Source organism: Siphateles boraxobius, unplaced genomic scaffold (genome assembly GCF_051911475.1).
Source record: "Siphateles boraxobius isolate OS27281-9 unplaced genomic scaffold, OSU_SipBor_1 35, whole genome shotgun sequence".
In the NCBI taxonomy this organism is placed as follows: domain Eukaryota; kingdom Metazoa; phylum Chordata; class Actinopteri; order Cypriniformes; family Leuciscidae; genus Siphateles; species Siphateles boraxobius.
Genome location: NW_027508975.1, coordinates 16,124,040 through 16,144,105, shown reverse-complemented (window position 1 = coordinate 16,144,105; position 20,066 = coordinate 16,124,040).

Here is a 20,066-nt window from a genome sequence, read left to right as displayed (position 1 = left end):
GAGGGTGGCCATCCTCAGATGTCTGGAGAGTGTATACCCCCAGAAAACACCATCCTCCACGTCACAGAGCCCAGAACCCAGCGCAGACATGGAGCTCGAGTCTGCCACGATGATCAAGCCAGTACCAGAGGAGAGGACTGAGCTAGCCATCGCCCCAGAGCCTTGAGCACCACAGTGAGTCTGACCAGGTATGTGAGCTGGTTAAAACATCCGTGCCAGAGGGGGTATTAGTGAAGTTGAATACAGAGTAATGGCTGATTGACTGAGAAGAAGTGCTTCCAACCCTGCCCACCCTGCCCACCCACAAACCTTCTTTACCACTGGTCCCTTCCTGCACTAATGTATGTTTTCTTTGCGGCTAGTCCTGCCCAGCTCTGAATCTTTTGTGTCTTCATCGTTGTCACTGGTCCCGTCCAGCTCTGAATCTTCTATATTCATCGCTGCTGGTTCTGCCCAGAACAAAGCCTGTTTCGTCGCTCTGTACTAAGACTATGTCTTCATCAATGATCCCACCCAGCTTCCCTCTCTCTCCTTCACTTCATAATTTAGCCAGTCCCACAGCCCCTTAACTCAGATGACAACTTCAAAACACCCAAAGTGTTTCCCATTTTGTGTGGCAATATGCATCAGACATTCGGCTGTGATGGGCAGAAGGATAACATGAAAGGAGGTTAAGCGAAAAAGTGCTTTACTGGAGATCCCAAGTTAAGTAAAGTTAAGTAAAACTAAATGGAAACTGAGCTTCCACAGAAAACTACAAGAAACAAAAGCTGGCCAAAGACTTAAAGACTGAACACAGCTGAATGAAAGAGGCATGCTTAAATAGGCCAAAACACAGGTGGTGCTAATAAACTACTGAGCAGCAACACATTGAATTCTATAGCATCTGGGGCCACCTAATGGCTGGGGAAAGACATTAAAAGGCAGAAGTGTCAACACCAGCTAGTGGCTGGGAGAGACATTAAGAAGCAGAAAAGTCAATGCCAGCTAGTTGTTGGAAGAGTCATTACAAGCTGGAGTCTTGCAGGAGCCCCTCCTCCAGGAACGACTCCCAACATTGCCCTAGCTGCATATGTTCCATGTCAGTGGAACTCCCTGATGAGATTTGGGTGTAGAATATCTCGAGCTGGCACCAAAGACTACTCCTCCAGGCCATAACTTTCCCAATCCACAAGATTCTGGATTTCCCCACTGACCTGGCGAGAGTCCAGTAGTCTGCGCAAAGTGTAGGCTGGCTGACCACCAATGATGCAAGGTACTTGAGGGGGTTTCCTGACTGGGGACGAAGGAGAATAGACAACAGGTTTCAAACGAGAGATGTGAAAGGTGGGAAGAATTTTGCAAACTCGTTAATTCATCTAAATCGACAACATGTATGTTAGACCCTATACCGACTAAACTACTGAAAGAGATGCTTCCAGAACTCATAGATCCTCTTCTTAACATCATTAATTCATCTTTGTCTCTAGGATACGTACCAACAACCTTTAAGCTGGCTATGATTAAACCGCTTGTTAAAAAAACGCAACTCGATCCTACAGAATTAGTCAATTACAGGCCGATCTCAAATCTACCTTTTCTGTCAAAGATACTAGAAAAGGCAGTATCCTCACAACTGTGTTCCTTTCTTAAAAGAAATGGTATCTGCGAGGATTTCCAGTCAGGATTTAGACCGCACCATAGCACTGAGACAGCTCTCATTAAAGTCACAAATGATTTGCTCTTATCATCCGATCGTGGTTTTATCTCTCTATTAGTGTTACTTGATCTTAGTGCTGCATTTGACCCCATTGACCACAACATTCTCTTAAATAGACTAGAAAACTATGTTGGCATTAGTGGAATTGCACTAGCATGGTTTAAATCATATTTATCTGACCGCTATCAGTTTGTAGCAGTAAATGAAGAGATGTCTTATTGATCACAAGTTCAGTATGGCGTACCACAAGGCTCAGTACTAGGACCGTTGCTGTTCACTCTCTACATGCTACCTTTAGGAGATATCATTAGGAAACATGGAATTAGCTTTCACTGTTTTGCTGATGATACTCAGCTCTATATTTCTTCCAAACCTAACGAAACTCACCAATTCACAAAATTATCGGAATGCATAGTTGATATTAAAACTTGGATGACTAGTAATTTCCTACTACTAAATCCTGAAAAAACAGAGATTCTAATTATTGGACAAAAAACTTCCACACGTAATAACCTAGAATACCGTCTAACACTTGATGGCTGCTCTGTTAAGTCTTCGCCGTCAGTTAGGAACCTGGGTGTGATCTTTGATACCAATCTTTCATTTGAAAGTCATGTGTCTAGTGTCTGTAAAACCGCATTTTTCCATCTTAAAAATATATCTAAATTACGTCATATGCTCTCATTGACAAATGCGGAACAACTAGTTCATGCGTTCATGACATCAAGGCTAGATTATTGTAATGCTCTACTGGGTGGTTGCCCTGCACGCTTAATAAACAAACTACAGCTAGTTCAAAAGGCAGCCGCTAGAGTTCTTACCAGAACCAGGAAGTACGACCATATTAGCCCGGTTCTGTCAACACTGCATTGGCTCCCTATTAAACATCGTATAAATTTTAAAATATTGCTGATTACTTACAAAGCACTAAATGGTTTAGCTCCCCAGTACTTGAGCGAGCTCTTAACGCATTATAGTCCTTCACGTCTATTGCGATCTCAAAACTCCGGCCAGTTGATAATACCTAGAATATATAAATCGACTGCTGGCGGTAGATCCTTTTCCTATTTAGCACCAAAACTTTGGAACAATCTTCCTAACATTGTCCGGGAAGCAGACACAGTCTGTCAGTTCAAAGCTAGACTAAAAACACATCTCTTTGACCTAGCATTCACATAACACTCTATAGACTTCTATAATTTAATATTAGGCTGCTTAGATTAGGTCAGTCGGAACTGGGAACACTTCCCTTAAATCCTGATGTACTCGTTACATCATAAGAAGAATGGCATTTACGCTAATTTTAGTGTCTTTGTTTATCCCGAGGTTTTCCCGCAGCCTGCCGGATCCAGGCCGTTTCCAGATCTGACGAAGGACTTTCGCCTGGACCCGATGACAATGCAGTGCTGAAGTGCCAACTAGCCTCTCCCTATGGAGGATCCCTATACCACTCTACAGATAAAGCGTTGTGGAATTTTTCGGTTCGCGTACCTACCCAAAGTGATAAGATAAAATAAAAATTCTGCATCAATTTATAGACAAGTAGTTTGTTTAGGCATGGTTTGTAAGGAATTATAAACCTGCGCACATATATTCAAACGCACATAACTATAGAATCAATTCTTAATGCGCATGTGAACGCCATCAGCGTCTATCACAGGTTCACGTTTAAAGTCTGTTTAGAGAGAACGGTGTCGTCTTAGCGGCCCCTAATTTAATAACAAATGATCATTTAGACGGAAGTGAATCAATCAAAACTAACTTTAGCTGGAAAAAACATTTTTCAAGAGCCACTATAAAACCAAACCAATCTCTGTTACCTTAAATTATATCTTTATCTCTGTAAAGCTGCTTTGAAACAATCTACATTGTTAAAAGCGCTATATAAATGAGGATGACTTGACTTGACTTGACATTAAAATGCTAGGAATTGTGTAGTAGGAGATGGAAGGACACTGCAAATTCAACCCAGATCAAATGGGAGCTCCAATCAGTCTGGTTGTGAGAGAGCAGGGGTGGCACGATCCACCTTTTTTGCCTCCGATACAGATTCCGATACCTGGGACTCAGTATTGGCCGATACCGATCCGATCCAATACTAAAATAATAATTAAAAAAACAGTGCCAAATTACCTAACAAACTGTATCTGTATGCCGCACTGTGGGGAAGAGACTGTGATTATTCTTTTGTTAAAGGCATCAAAGCTTGACTTAAACATTATTTTCCTTACTTTGTAAAACAATACAGACAAAATATGTACTATATAATTAAAAGACATTTATTTTTAAATTTTAAGCGCAACTTTTTAATGAAGCAGCAACATATGATAGATTGGACAGAACAACTAAGGCTATCAATAAACTGCCATTCCGCAAAAATATTGTAATATGAAAGGCTCCAATTCAGAGCGCCACGAAACACTTATTGCGCATCCCGTGCGCAGAATGATGCGTTCGAAGCAACAAGGAGTCACGGCGCGCAGCGCTTCGCATTGAAAAGTTCAAAGCACAAAAGTAAGATATACATACATTTCTTTATTTATTCATTAGTTTGAGCCTTTTAACAGTTTTAAATTTCAGTTAATGTGCGCGTGAAGAGCAATTATATCGCTCTCTACTCCAGTGTTGTGATCACTGATCAGTTGTGTTGTGATCTAACAGACACCCGGTAGAAAGTAACATGTGAAACTCCAGCACGTTAAAGTCCTTTTATGCAAACCATAGACCTTTATCTACAGATCTACAGTATAATAATAGGAACATTGACTCATCTTGGAGAGAGTTTCATCGTGTTGACTGTTTTACCCGAGCTCGACGCGCTGTTTGAGTGCTGAGAATGACTGACAGCCGCAGCGGAGGGAAGCACTTAGGTGAAGATTAATTTAACGATTTAAATCTGTACCTCACATTAAACTATATGTAATGGCTTCAGAAAACTTGGAATATAGTACACGGAAACATTATAGTGCTTTATAATGTTTTGTGCCTTTTGTGTTGTATAACAATAACATTCGTAGGCTACAATATCGGATCGGATTTGAATGGTCTCGTCTGGCGATACCCGATCCGGCAAATATTGCTAGTATCAGAGCAATACCGATACTAAGTATCGGAATCGGCGCACCCCTATTAGAGACCAGGCATCTGTAAGTCTTTTCAGTCTCCTGGTTGACCCTTTCTGTCTGGCCATTCGATTTGGGTTGGAACCCAGAGGACAGTCTGATGGATACCCAAATTAAGTGGCTAAAAGACTTCCAGAACCGGTAGGTGAACTGTGGTCCCCGGTCGGAGACCATATCTTGGGGTAAGCCATGGATTCTGAAGACATATTGCATCAGTAAGTCAGCTGTCTAACCTGCTGGTAATCTTAGGTAATTGTATGAGATGACATGCCTTAGAAAATCTGTTCACCACCACAGGATTACTGTTACCTTAAGATCTTGGTAGACCCATAACAGAGTCAAATGATGTGAGAGACCAGGGGTGTGTAGGGATGAGTAGTGAGTGCAGTAGGCCTTGAAGGTGAGTTATGGCTGTGGCTTTTTCTGTGTAAACACAATGCAGGCAGCAACAAAATCCTGATTTTCTCTGGATTTTCTTGTGCTCCTGGGGTGGCCCAAGGGAAGGGAAGCATGACCCCACTGCAACACATCAGAACACATGGGGTTAGGAACAAAAAGACGAACCGGAGGGCCATTACCCGGGTTGGAATGTTGCCTCTGGGTCCTCTTCATTGCCATTTTGATTCCCCACTGGACTGCTGCCACCATTCACGAGCTGGGTAGGATTGGTTCAGGTTTGCCCTACACTTCTGGTGGATTAAACTTGTCTTGAGAGAGCATCAGGCTTTGGGTTCCTGGAACCTGGATGGTATGAGAGAGTAAAGTCAAAGCGGTTAAAGAAGAGGGTCCAATGAGCCTGGCGTGAGTTCAATCTCTTGGCCTCTTGGATGTAGGTGAGGTGCCTGTTGTCTGTCCAAATGAGGAATGGGTTCTTGGCACCCTCCAGCCAATGTCTCTACTCCACAAGTACCAACTTTAACTCCAACAGCTCCCAGTTACCAATGTCATAATTCCTCTCAGCTAGGGAAAGTTGACGTGAAAAGTAAGCACAAAGGATGAAGCTTGCTGTCGCTCCTCACTCTCAGGCAATACTGATCCTACCCTGACATCCAAAGCATCCACCTCGACTACAAAGGACAGATAGTCAGAATGGGTGCGTTAATGAAGATCTGTGTGAGTCGTTCGAATGCTTGGTTAGCTTCTAAGTTCACTTAAATTGCATTGATGCCTTCTTGGTGACAGTGGTTAAGGATTCTGCAGTAGAATTGAAGTTCCTAATGAACAATGTAAAAACTGTAAAATCCCAGAAACCATTGAACCTGTTTGATGATGCATGGTTGGGGCCAGTTCAGAACTACCTCAATCTTGCCATGATACATCTGAACGCTGCAACTTGAGACAATGAATCTAAGAAAGAAGACAGTGGGGACATGCAAATCACTCTTCTCTAGTTTGACAAAGAGTCCATTCTTTAGCAGTTGAGTCAGGACGAGTCTGGCATGCTGGACATGCTCTTGATAGCAACGAGAGAAGATGAGGATATCATCAAAATAAACAAATACAAACTTTTTTAGCATATCTCATAGTGCATTATTAATAAGTGCCTGAAAAATGGCTAGATCATTGACTAGCCCAAAGGGCATTACCTGTTACTCATAATGATCATATGAGTGTTAACCCTTTCGCACATACGATCAAACCGGTGTGATCAGTCTTGGCTGATCCCTGGAGCGTACGATCCAGGGATCAGAAACTGGTGTGATTAGAACGGTCAGTGCATCACGTGATCAACTGCTAAATTCAAACGTGTTTTCGTGCAGAGACGGACATGCTCAGTGCTGTCATATGTCACAACTATTGAGTGTTTTCAACCACATAATGTTTATTTTAGGTTTCAGACATTTAAATACACATAAGTACTAGCAAACAATGATTTTGAGTTTGTAAAATACACACTGATGTCTATGGAAGCGGCAATAATAATCCTTGACATTATAATAAAACAACACGTTTTATTCATATCAGATACACATTGTGTAGGTAGCTTTACATTTTACCCTATTCTTCACCCAGTTCACTGGCCACTTACTTTCATGTATTTCGGGAGGAATTGATGTGTTGTAGATTCAACAGATCCGATTCTCTGTACTGTGGCATAAACTAACATGGCCATCGCGCATACAGCTCAACAAACGTCTCGGTTACGTATGTAACCCTCGTTCCCTGAGTACAGGGAACGGAGACGTGTCGTCGGGGGAGTTCCCTGACGAATTGGGATCACGCTAGGGAGACCAATTGCCTTCGAGTGAATTAAAACGAGCCAATGAAAATTGGCATGCAAGATTTGCATTCCGCGACCCGCCTACCAGCGCGGGTATAAAAGGCGGAAGTAAACATTGCGCAATGCTTTTCGCTGAGGAGCCGAACAGTGTCCAGTCCTCCGCGAAGGTACAGCGACATGGCGAAGGGACGACACGTCTCCGTTCCCTGTACTCAGGGAACGAGGGTTACATACGTAACCGAGACGTTCCCTTTCGTCCTGGGAACTCCGACGTGTCGTCGGGGGAGTTCCCTGACGAATTGGGATCCCTAATAAAGCGCCATGGTGCTGGCCCCTTCCAGCGCCCGGCTAAGCTACCCTGCAGCAGTTTCTTGAAATAAGTTGCGGGAGCTAGCACGGGAACCACACTGCTGTTCCGCAAGACCCGCACAGTGGACATTGGATAACACTGGGAAAGCGTTCCCCAAGAGAGGGGGAAAGCTGCGGAAGGCCCAGCCTGACTGACCAGAAATACACATATGTACTAGCCCAATGGGGTAGTGAAACATATGGCAGTCCCTGAGGTGGTCCCAATCCAAGGGAAATGGGAGCGCACTCAACAGGGATGACGAACGAGTCCGTCAAGGGGAAGACACGGCTAAACTGCACGTGGCATGATGGTTCACAGTAGAGATCACTGGAGCACCCAGTCTACTAACAACTCCTCACTAGAGGTAGCAGACCTGGCGCCGGGCGGTCCGCCACGCCCAGCACCGGGGGGGTGAAGGAGGAACTCACGAGGCTCACCAACGTAGGGCGCCATACGGAGCAAGAAAGCACGTATCCGCTGTTCGAGGCGGAGTGGCGTAGCAAGCCGACACAACTTATTCCCTCGACCCACTGGCCGTAGCCAGAACTCGGGAGGAAACAGGTTCCACACGAAGGCTATAGAACCTAGCGAACGTGTTCGGTGTCGCCCAGCCCGCAGCTCTACAGATGTCTGTCAGCGAGGCGCCTTGAGCCAAAGCCCAGGCAGCGGCAGCACCTCTAGAGGAGTGAGCGCGCAACCTGGGAGGACAAGGCTCACCCAGAGACTCATATGCTCGGGTGATAGCATCCACTAACCAGTGGGCTAACCTCTGCTTGGAGACGGCCTTCCCCTTCTGCCGGCCTCCGTAACAGACAAAGAGCTGATCTGAGGTTCTGAAGCTTTGCGTTCTGTCAATATAAACCCGCAGGGCGCGGACAGGACAGAGAAAAGCTAGGGCTGGGTCTGCCTCCTCCTGGGGCAGCGCTTGCAGGTTCACTACCTGGTCCACGAAGGGAGTGGTAGGAACCTTGGGCACATATCCGAGCCGGGGTCTCAACACAACGTGAGAAAGGCCTGGCCCAAACTCTAGGCACGATTCGTCGACCGAAGAAGCCTGCAGATCCCCGACCCTCTTGAAAGAGGCCAATGCCAACAGGAGCGCTGTCTTAACGGACAGGATATTAAGCTCTACCGTCAGCAAAGGCTCAAAGGGAGGACTTTGAAGAGCTCTAAGTACCAGAGCAAGGTCCCAAGAGGGTACCGAGTGCAAAACACGAGGTGGATTTAACCTCCTGGCACCCTTAAGGAATCTGATGACCAGGTCGTGCTTCCCCAAGGACTTACCTTCCAGTGCATCGTGATGCGCGGCTATTGCGGCGACATACACTTTGAGGGTGGAGGGAGACAGCCTTCGCTCCAACCCATCTTGCAGGAAGGAAAACACGACTCCGATCGGGCAAGTTCGGGGGTCCTCCTGACGGGAGAAACACAAATCGACGAACAGGTTCCATTTCAACGCATAGAGGCGCCTCGTAGAGGGGGCTCTAGCGGAAGTGATGGTGTCTACCACTGCCTGTGGCAGACCACCTAGAACCTCCGCGTCCCGTCCAGGGACCAGACATGGAGTTTCCAGAGGTCTGGACGCGGGTGCCATAGAGTGCCCCGTCTCTGAGAAAGAAGGTCCTTCCTCAGAGGAATCGGCCAAGGAGGGGCTGTCGCGAGGAGCATGAATTCGGTGAACCAAGTCCTGGTGGGCCAATACGGCGCCACAAGAAGGACCTGCTGCTCGTCCTCCCTGACCTTGCACAGAGTCTGTGCAAGAAGGCTCACTGGGGGAAACGCATACTTGCGCAGGTCCCGGGGCCAGCTGTGAGCCAGGGCGTCCGTGCCGAGGGTCCCCTCGGACAGGGAATAAAACCACTGGCAATGGGTCGTGTCCGGAGAGGCAAACAGGTCTACCTGTGCGACTCCGAAGACACTCCAAATCAGCTGGACCGACTGGGGATGGAGTCGCCATTCTCCTGGCAGGGGAGGCAGCCGTGAGAGCTCGTCTGCCACACGGTTGAGCTCCCCTGGAATGTGAATGGCACGAAGCGACCTCAGATGCTTCTGACTCCATAGGAGGAGGTGGGAGGCGAGTCGCGACATACGACAGGAGCGTAGACCACCTTGATGGTTGATGTACGCAACGGTCGCAGTGCTGTCCCTACGGACCAGTACGTGCTTGTGTCTGAGAACCCCTTTGAGGCGACGCAAGGCTAAGCGTACTGCTTGCAACTCTAGGCAGTTGATATGCCAATGCAGTTGAGGCCCCGTCCACAGACCTGAAACTGCATGCCCGTTGTACGTGGCCCCCCATCCGGTGGCAGAGGCATCTGTGAAAACCACAGCATGCCTGGAAACCTGGACTAAGGGCACTCCGGCCCGTAGAAACGCAGGATCCGACCACGGGGAGAAGGTTTGGCGACAGTGCGGGGTCACTTTGACCCGGAACGTGCCGCTGTGCCACGCCCACCTCGGGACTCGATCGTGAAGCCAGCGCTGAAGCGGTCTCATATGTAACAGGCCGAGCGGCGTTACTGCGGCTGCCATATGCCCCAGGAGCCTCTGAAATTGTTTCAGTGGAACCGCTGTCCTGCCTCGAAAAGACCTGAGGCAGGTGAGCACTGACTGGACGCGTTCCTCCGTGAGGCGCGCAGTCCGGGCGACCGAGTCCAGCTCCATACCGAGATAAGAGATCCTCTGCACAGGGCAGAGTTTGCTCTTGTCCCAGTTGACCTGAAGCCCCAACTGGCTGAGGTGCCGAAGCACCATGTCCCTGTGATCGCACAACACATCTCGCGAGTGAGCTAAAATGAGCCAGTCGTCGAGGTAGTTGAGGATGCGAACGCCTTGTTCTCTCATGGGAACAAAGGCCGCCTCCGCGACTTTCGTGAAGACGCGGGGTGACAGGGCCAGCCCGAAGGGTAGGACTTTGTACTGATACGCCCGACCCTCGAAAGCAAACCGAAGAAACGGTCTGTGTCGAAGGAGAATCGAGACGTGAAAGTACGCGTCCTTCAGGTCGATCGCTGCAAACCAATCCTGGGGACGGATGCATTCGAAAATGCGCTTCTGCGTGAGCATCTTGAACGGGAGTTTGTGCAGGGCCCGATTCAAGACCCGCAGGTCCAGGATTGGCCGTAACCCACCGCCTTTCTTGGGTACAATGAAGTAGGGGCTGTAAAACCCGGACCTCATCTCGGCAGGAGGGACCGGCTCGATCGCGTCCTTCGCCAGCAGGACATCGATCTCTTTCCGCAAGACAGGGGCGTCCACAGACCGCACACGGGTAAAGTGGACGCCCCTGAACTTGGGAGGCCGGCGTGCAAACTGAATTGCATAGCCGAACCGGATGGTGCGGATGAGCCATCGGGACGGACCTGGAAGCGCTTCTAGCCAGGCTTCCAGATACCGTCCCAATGAACCCACCCGAACCACCGGCGTACCCGCGGAGGGGCAGCGAGGTGGAAGACAGGGACCCGGCTCTGGTGGCGTTGTAGCGACCGAGAGCGGGGGTCTGGGTGCGCCTGACACCAACCTGCTTCCACCGAGGGGCAGACGGCAGAGAAGGCTCGTGGGCGTTCTGCTGCGGACTGCCCGGTGGCGAGGGGAGGGGGAGAGACGAGGAACGAGGCCCTGACTCCTCGTATGCTGGTCTCTGCGCCTCCGGGCCCAGCTGCAGACCGGAGCGACGCAGCTGAGGCTGCGTCACTGCTATCTGCAAGCTGGGGAGAGGGGAACGGGAGTGGTGCAGCTCGGGGGCGGCACGCACTGCCATTCTGACCCTCTCGGACGGAGGAAACTGGTCTTATTATACTGCCAGTCTCGACCGTGAGGGGAAACGAGGGACGAGGCCCGGGGGCATCGAGTCCTGGTTTCCCCTCACCCAGCGAGAGACGAGAGTGACAAGGCCGTAGCCCTCACTGCCATCTGAGCGCTGGGGCCCGTGAACGACTCAGAGGAAGTGGACTGCTCAAACTTTGGGTACCGCTGATTACTGGATAACCAGCGGCGGAACAGAAACTAAATTCTCCACCCGGCCCTCCCCCGGGGGAAGGAGTGGTGATGACACGCACTCCCAAAGAGCAGATCATCACATACTCTGGGTCGCTCCTCTCAGGGTTGCTTCCCTTCCCTTGGGAAAAACAAACTCCGAGCGGGCTGGTTTTGAGGTGCTTCTGGACCACCAGTGTGGACATCGTCTAACCGAGGGCCAGCGCTGTGACTAATCACGGTCAGTCACTAAGCACAGCTCAACCCCGAGTTAGAACTACGCACGTGCAGTGGTAGTGAGAGAGGAAAAACTTCTGCAGATTTAGGCATGTTTGGCTTGCCATATTGGCACCAAAACGCTTCCATACTGCCAAAATTCTTCACACACATCCAGGCGCTTTAGAACAGCCCAGGAAAGTGTGGCTGTTAAGTCTGAATCTTCAGCATGAGAACACGACATTATAGTAGGAACTCAGCATCATTTTCAGAGTATAACAGCCCTCTCTCCGATGTAGCGATCGACATCTGTCCTCCCTGGGGCCCCGAATGAAATGCTTGGTCCCTCATGAGAAGGACCAGAATCCCATCCGAAAGCCTCGACGGCACACGGCACGCTGAGCGGCTCAAGCCTTTACGAGAAAGGGGAGACGAGCAGCACGCCGACGTGGTCATGCACTCCTGAGAGAACATGAACCACCCACGAACGCAGTCTCAACACACTGATTAGGCATGTGAAACAGTGATCGTGGCCGTCAACCAGGCATGCAAGATAGTGAACGTGGCCATCGCTTCGATGACACACGGCACGCTGGGCGCTCAAGCCTTCAGGCAAGGCGAACAACGTGCCGACGTGGTCATGCTCTCATAAGAAAGCATAAACCACCCACGAACACAGTCTCAGCATGTTTGCGATGCGCTAGAGGAGTGAGTGGTTCGTGCTCACTGAAACCCTCAGATCACCAATGTTATTCGCCAAAGTAGCCCTCCTCTGGTGCACCAGAAGAGAAACTAGATCGGGAAATAAGCAAAGGGACTCACCTCATAGAGGCACGCGAGTCTTGATCTTGACCACGCATCTTGAGCGCCGAATGACGCGCGCTGGGTTGCCGTGACAACCCGCGCTGTCAGCCGGCGCTCGACGGCACACGGCACGCTGAGCGGCTCAAGCCTTTACGAGAAAGGGGAGACGAACAACGTGCCGACGTGGTCATGCACCCCTGAGAGAACATGAACCACCCACGAACGTAGTCTCACACACGGATTAGGCATGTGAAACAATGAACGTGGCCGTCAAATAAGGACAGGGAACGATCGCATCCAGAAACACACGAGTGAAACGTCATCCTGAAAAGGACGCGATCTTCACTCGTGTTGCTCTTTCAGGAAGAAAGTACTCTCTCTATCGTGCTGAAGCACACAGGGACCCAACGCGGCAACACAGCGGGGAAACTGCAAGCCCGCTGTGCGCACTCAACCGTTTACCAGCTGTGAAAACAGCTTTTGAATTAACAGCATATAGACGCAGCCGGCAGACAGGAACCGCGCGGTCGCTGAAACGCCATCTCACCAACACAGAGAGATCCCCTCCCGAAACAGCAGACTCGTAGCAGTAAGAAAAATACAATCTTAAAGCTCACTCACTCAGAGAGGACACAATCGGTCGGCTCCGAAGCTAAAAGCATTGCGCAATGTTTACTTCCGCCTTTTATACCCGCGCTGGTAGGCGGGTCGCGGAATGCAAATCTTGCATGCCAATTTTCATTGGCTCGTTTTAATTCACTCGAAGGCAATTGGTCTCCCTAGCGTGATCCCAATTCGTCAGGGAACTCCCCCGACGACACGTCGGAGTTCCCAGGACGAAAGGGAACTCGATCGTTATAAAGGTGTTTAAACAACAAAACACATTCACTTGCACATATTTGACAATCAGAATATCAGTGTTTCATGCAATAGCAAATAAATTTGTGAATATTTGAAAAGGAAAAATTACATAAAAGCAGATCATCATTCATTCAGCGCTGTGTTGTGATTGCGCTTTGTCATGTTACAAGCAATGATGCATCACCACGGAAACATTAAAATGACATACTAGGTTCTAAATAACGGTCACCTTGAAAAACGCACGCTGGGGGGTCATTCAGAATATTTTAAACTTACATGTGAAAGGGTTAAAAGCTGTCATCCATTCATCTCCTTCTCATATCCTAACAAGGTAATAGGAGTTCCGAGGATCCAGTTTTGTGAAAACAGTAGCCAATTGTAGGAGTTTGAAGGCCGTGGTTATCTGTGGCTGTGGGTAGCAGTTCTTTATCATGATGCAATTAAGGTTCCAGTAATCAATACACCACCAAAGACCACCATCCATCTTCATCTGCACACGGGCGGGTACCCGTGTATGAGCGATGGGTGAATTATTAGTATTTGATGAAACGGCTGGGATAATATTTACGTTCTCATTTGCGGTGAGGGTCAGGAATCAATAGGCATGGGTGGACTGAGGGTCCAATAGCCAAGACTATTTCAACTTAATTCAGTACTCATTCATAGTGTAAGAAATTGTACTCATTCATAGTGTAAGAAATTGTAGTCTGCCTCGAGCCAGATTCTACTCCAAAATATATTTTAGAATGAGCTCATCTCCAAAATGGCTTAATTATCATAGAGTTGAAGGAAGTGAAGTTATATTGTTTCTTCACCACTTGGCAGTGTTGGGAAAGTTCACTTTCTACATGAACTAGTTCAAAGTTCAGTTCACACATTTTAAAATGAACTAGTTCAGTTCATAGTTCATACTTTAAAATTTTTAACTAGTTCATAGTTCTTTTTTTCCATATGTTGCTGCGAGCTATTATTTTCAAAATTATTGCCACAGCCCATATAGAACCACAGACAGCAATTATTTTATCGGCGGGCAAAGTTTGCACAGAAATGTACGATTTTTCCCATCCTCACCGTCCTTGTCATAAAACAAAAAAATAAAACATTTAAATGATCATATGACGCCTCCTTGCTTCATTTTGTTTTGATCATGCAGGACGCTGGTGGCTGGTGTTGCCAGATTGGGTGTTTTTTCCGCTTCATATTAAGCCCCGTTTACGGTGTGTTTTAGCTGGGCTTTCACCTGGAAGGCTCTATAGGAATCTGGCACCCTATTGAACGAAGTTAAACTGAGAGCGCGCCGTTCACAGACACCAGAATGTACAAGTTCACAGTAACGTTCACCAGGCAGTAATGCAGTACGTTCAGTTCACGTTCGCCCAAAATATGAACGAGTTCATGAACTATCGTTCAATGAACGCTTTCAGGCACAACACTGCCATTTGGGTTGATCACATCCTGAGCAAATGACAGTCAATTGTAGAATGGGAATGGGTGTGGGACACCGAGAACCTTCTCAGACAATGGGGTGTCTCAACTTCATTAACATACAGACCACAGCTGTTACAACAAGAGCAACTTCATTTACTTTAAGAGTGGTAAACTGTAACAGGATAAAAGATTTGGATTCTGGGTTCATTCTGACGCCGATGAACCCAAGGGGCTTTGTGTACCTTGCCACTGCTATGCTGTAATAAACTTCATTTTTGACATCTTCAACATCCACATCATTTTTTCTTACAGTGGGCAGCTGCTTTCAATCTATCCCATGCTTATTTGTGTTCACGCTCTGTAGTCTGGAGACCGTCAAAGGTTTCTAATTACAACTTCTAATTCTTTGGTAAATCAGTCCCATTTTGGTAAATCAGTCCCATTTCGGCGCAGGGTTTGCAAAAAGACTTTTACTGCAAGATATGGACTCGGTAGTAATTTACCACGGTTATTTACATGTTGGTCACAACTAGGAAAAATAACAGAGAGACAGACCTGAAATACTACAATTAGTTTCACAACGAGTGGTCTATATGTGAATTGTGGAGGGATAACAATGGGAAGCCTAGAATTAAATGGAACTCTGGTGAATGGATCAAGAAAAACTGTATCTTCTCCTTATGACAACCAATTTGGAGATGGAGGTTTCAGAGTATAGAGAGAAGCAGACAGGTAAGTAGTTCAAAAGTAGAGTTTATTTGAACAGAGGCACGGAGTGGAACAGCAGAGTTGATAGGTGAGTGTATTGAAGAATCTGAACTGGATGAACTTAGCTGGATGATAATCTTTATCTCTTGTTTGTAGATGAGGGCTGTGGATACAGCGGGCAGATGACTGAAGATGGATGACGGATGATAGGAAGCAGGTGATCGGATATGAGGAATCTTCAAGGTAAGTAGTAACAGGTAAGGTTTAGTTGGAGTCTTATGTGATCACATAATGAGGAGACCAGACCAGGAAGTGAAGGGGAAGTGCCTCTTTAAAGTGAGTAGGTGATGATGTGGAGAGTGATGATATATGCTACTATGCTGAAATCCCCCACCTCCTACAGTTTGGGGAGCTCATGCCCTCCCATGTATCAGCAGCGCCCTCATAAGCCCCTTGACCTGAAGCAGTCAGATAAAACCGCTGCCTCAGCGTCACTCTTGATCTTTGGGTCAGGAAATGGAGATCCTCCCCCATCTCAGGAGTGAGGATTGGACCGCTAAAGCGTATCTGCTCCCCCTTGAGATGCTCTTTGAGTCTAAATCTGTTATACCCACTGCCATGATCATTTCGGGATACAGAGTTAAACTACCAACACCATCTTCCTGTATTGAAGGTTGGAGATGCTTCAGGCTATCTCTCCTCAATACCTCTTCTCGCTCGAGCTGCTTCACTCGCGACGGGAGATGCATTAGGCTTTTCGGATACTCCAAAAAGAGAAAAACCTCTTCATCAGCCCTCATGGGTCAGTCTTCATTGCCAGAGGATGCCTCAGGCCTTCCTCTGGTAATTTTAGCTTTGTGCCCACCACCTCTCTCTGGCAGCCACATAGAAATTCTGGCATCCTAACCCTCACCATAGCCCATCCTTATGCTGCCACGCTCTTAAGTGGTCGTGCTTCATTATTTCTGTCCTCCTCCCTTTCCCTCCACGGAGGAGGAGAGGCTTAATTTGCTTTGCCCTGTCCTGGCTTTAAAGGTCAATGTGGACCTCTCTGGCCAGTGGAGCAAAATTTATTTGTGTGTTTTGGGGCTGGCCACAGAGGGCTTGGTGTCTTGGTGGATTATGAGATGAGAAAGCTCCCTTCACCTCTGGGTATTTGTGTTGAGGCAGGTTAGTCCTTCCCACACACTTTTATCAAGTTCGCTTTCGAAGGGAACTCAACAATATGTCATCGACGTTATGGGGAACGCCGCGACAGGTGTCTGAAATCAAATATCAACTCACAGCAATCATGTTGACCGGAGACAGCCCGCGCATCATCAGCTCGAATGATGAGCGCTTCAATCTGGATGCATAAAAAGGGCGCCTTGAAACCGTGACAACATCCTTTCGTCTTCAGGGACTGTTTGTCTGTTTGATAAATCAACGTTCAAGATGAAGCGTACAGAGAAGCGGCGTAATACCTTCCGCAAGTGTGCTGACCCGTGTCCTAGATATTTGATACCGGAAGATTCACATGATCTGTGCGTGTTCTGCCTGGGGGAAGAGCTAGCGCGGGAAGCTCTCGAGGGAGCTTCTGCGCGAACTGTGAGAGGTTTACGATCAAAACTCTCCGCTCTCGTCTGTCCCACTTCTCGAGGGAAGTGGGCACGGCATCTGAACCCCGCGGTTCCGGTCCCGCTCGGGCTGAGGCTCAGCGGCGGTTGAGCTCGTGGGGTTCTCAGATGGAGCTGGCAGATCATCTGGAGAGGGGTGTTAACATCTCGGATGATCTACCAGCTGATGAGGGTGAGTTACAGGTCGATGTTGAGGAGGTTCTTTCTCTCTCTGATGGATCTGTTGGAACTGGTTCTCTTCGGGCCGGGCAGGAATTGGTTGTTGATGATGTCAGTTTGGTTGAGACTGAACCATCTCAGCCCTCCTGCCCAGTGTACGCTGAGCTGGTGGATGTCATAGGGCGCGCCACGGATAGATTGCAGCTGCAGTGGAGGCGCGTCCGGGAGGAACCCGCCTTATGGTATGTTGGATGACCGGTTCCTCCCCACCCGTAAGCCACCAGCTCGGTTGAGCCTTCCATTTCTTCCCGATCTCCACTCTGAGATCGAGAAGGCATGGAAGAATCCGTTCTCCGTGCGTCTCTATCTACATCAGCGGGCTAGTTTCGCTGGACGAGACATTGGCTAACTATCTCGCCTCTGGTCGGTCGTCTTCACTAGAAGCTCCGACCCTGCCATCCAAGCTGCTCAAGACAACTTCGCGCTTGAATGGCAGAGCGTACACGGCAGCAGGTCAGGCGGGTGCGGTTCTGCACACCCTCGCGGTCCTTCAGGCCTACCAAGCCGACCTGCTGCGGGACCTTGATCAGAGGGCCGGCCTGTCCCCTGACGCGGTCGCGGAGCTGCGCCGCACCACGGATTTGACTCTCCGGGCCACCAAGCAGTCTGCGGTTTCCATCGGTCGTGCGATGGCTGCTATGGTGGCCACGGAGAGGCATCTGTGGCTCAACCAGGCTGACATCGGGGAGAAAGAAAAAATGTTTCTCCTCGATTCGCCGGTTTCGCCTTCCGAGCTTTTCGGACCTTCTGTCGAGACGGCGTTCAAGAGCTGCATACCGCGGAGGTCCTCGGCCCAGCCCAGGCAGGTGGGAGGGCCTGGTCCGTCGTGGTCTGAGGATCACACACGGACCCAGAAGGCCAGTGTCGCTTCCCGTGCACCCCCTCCTCCTAGCAGGGGGAGCAGGGCGCGCAGGAGGCGTAACTCCCGCGGGAGGCAGGATCTCATGGAAGTGATCCAGAGTAAACGTTCTCGGACTGAATGTTAGACATCACCTCCCTGGATCTTGTCTCCTAACCACCATCGCTCCCAGGCTCCTCCTACATCAGGCCTGGGGCGGGGCCCATGATGAGTTCAAGAATTCTCTGATGGGCCGCTTCAGCTTGGTTGATAGGAGCGCCTTCCCTTGGCTTGTGAAACAGTAGAACTCAGGTTTCTGAGTTCCTGAGTCCTGGTGTGCTTCACGTTGCAGGTTGTATGTTGCGTGAAAACGTTTTTTTTGCGCAAATAACATTTTTCTATTCTTTTACAGAACTCGTCTCCTGTACAGAGCCGGGGACATGTTAAATGGTACGCAAAGGTAATGTATTGTAATGTGTGCTGAGCTCCCACGTTGTGGTCGCCAGGTTACAGCCTCACCAGGCCATCCAGGCTATGAGCTTCCATATGTCAGGTCACAGGTCTTATCCAGCCTTCCTGAATATGAGCTCCCACATACTGTGGTTATCAGGTTACAGGCCCGTCCCGGCCTTCCTGGTTATGAGCTCCCACATACTGGGTTTCAGGTTACAGGCCCTACTAGGCCTTCCTGAATATGAGCTCCCACACGCGGTGGTCGCCAGGTTACAGGCCTTGCCAGGCCTTCCTGATATGAGCTCCCACATACTGTGGTCGCCAGGTTACAGGCCTCACCCGCCCTTCCTGAGTATGAGCTCCCACATGCTGTGGTCGCCAGGTTACAGGCCTCACCGGCCTTCCTGATATGAGCTCTCACCTTCTGTGATCGCCAGGTTACAGGCCTCACCCGGCCTTCCTGGTTATGAGCTCCCACATGCTGTGGTCGCCAGGTTACAGGCCTTACCGGCCTTCCTGGTTATGAGCTTCCACATGCTGTTGTCGCCAGGTTACAGGCCTTACCGGCCTTCCTGATATGAGCTCCCATATACTGGGTATCAGGTTGCAGGCCTTACCAGCCTTCCTGATTTGAGCTCCCACATACTGTGGTAGCCAGGTTACAGGCCTCACCGGCCTTCCTGGTTTTGAGCTCCCAAATACTGGGTATCAGGTTACAGGCTTTACTAGGCCTTCCTGAATATGAGCTCCCACACACGGTGATCGCCAAGTTACAGAACTCACCGGCCTTCCTGGTTATGAGCTCCCACATTCAGTGGTCACCAGGCTTTAGGCCTCCTCGGCCTTCCTGGTTACGAGTTGTCACATGTCAGGTTTCAGGCCTCACCAGGCCTTCCTGAATGTGAACTCCCACTCACTGTGGTCGCTAGGTTGTGGTTGTGAGCCTTCACATGTCAGGTTGTAGGTCTCATTAGGCCTCCCTGAATGTGAGCTCCCACACATTTTGACTATCAGGTTACAGGCCTCATCTGGCCTTCCTGATTATGTTAAAACCATGCTTATGGTAAGTCACACAACGGAACGTCTCGTGTACTTTCTAAAATCCATTTCATGGGAAGGGTCATGCACTGTATGCTTCGGTCCCTTCCTATGTGGCCCAGACCCAGGTCTTTCCCCACGGGTCCCACTCTAGATGCGTCCTGTTGTCAAAGTTTGCTACAACAGACGCCTTTTTCTGATCCAGGCCTTCCTGGATTCGGAATTACGAAGTACACGCACTTTTGTTTCATGTACTTTCTAAAATCCATATTTATGGCCTTTCCGAAACTAGCCCCCACATGGTGTGGTTGTCAGGTTACAGGCCTTGTCAGGCCTTCCTGGTATGAGCTCCTTCCTACTGTGGTTGTCAGGTTGCAGGCCTCGCCAGCCTTCCTGGTTTTGAGCTCCAACATTCATTGGTCACCAGGCTTCAGGCCCCTCGGCCTTCCTGGTTATGAGTTGTCACATGTCAGGTTTCAGGCCTCACCAGGCCTTCCTGAATGTGAACTCCCACTCACT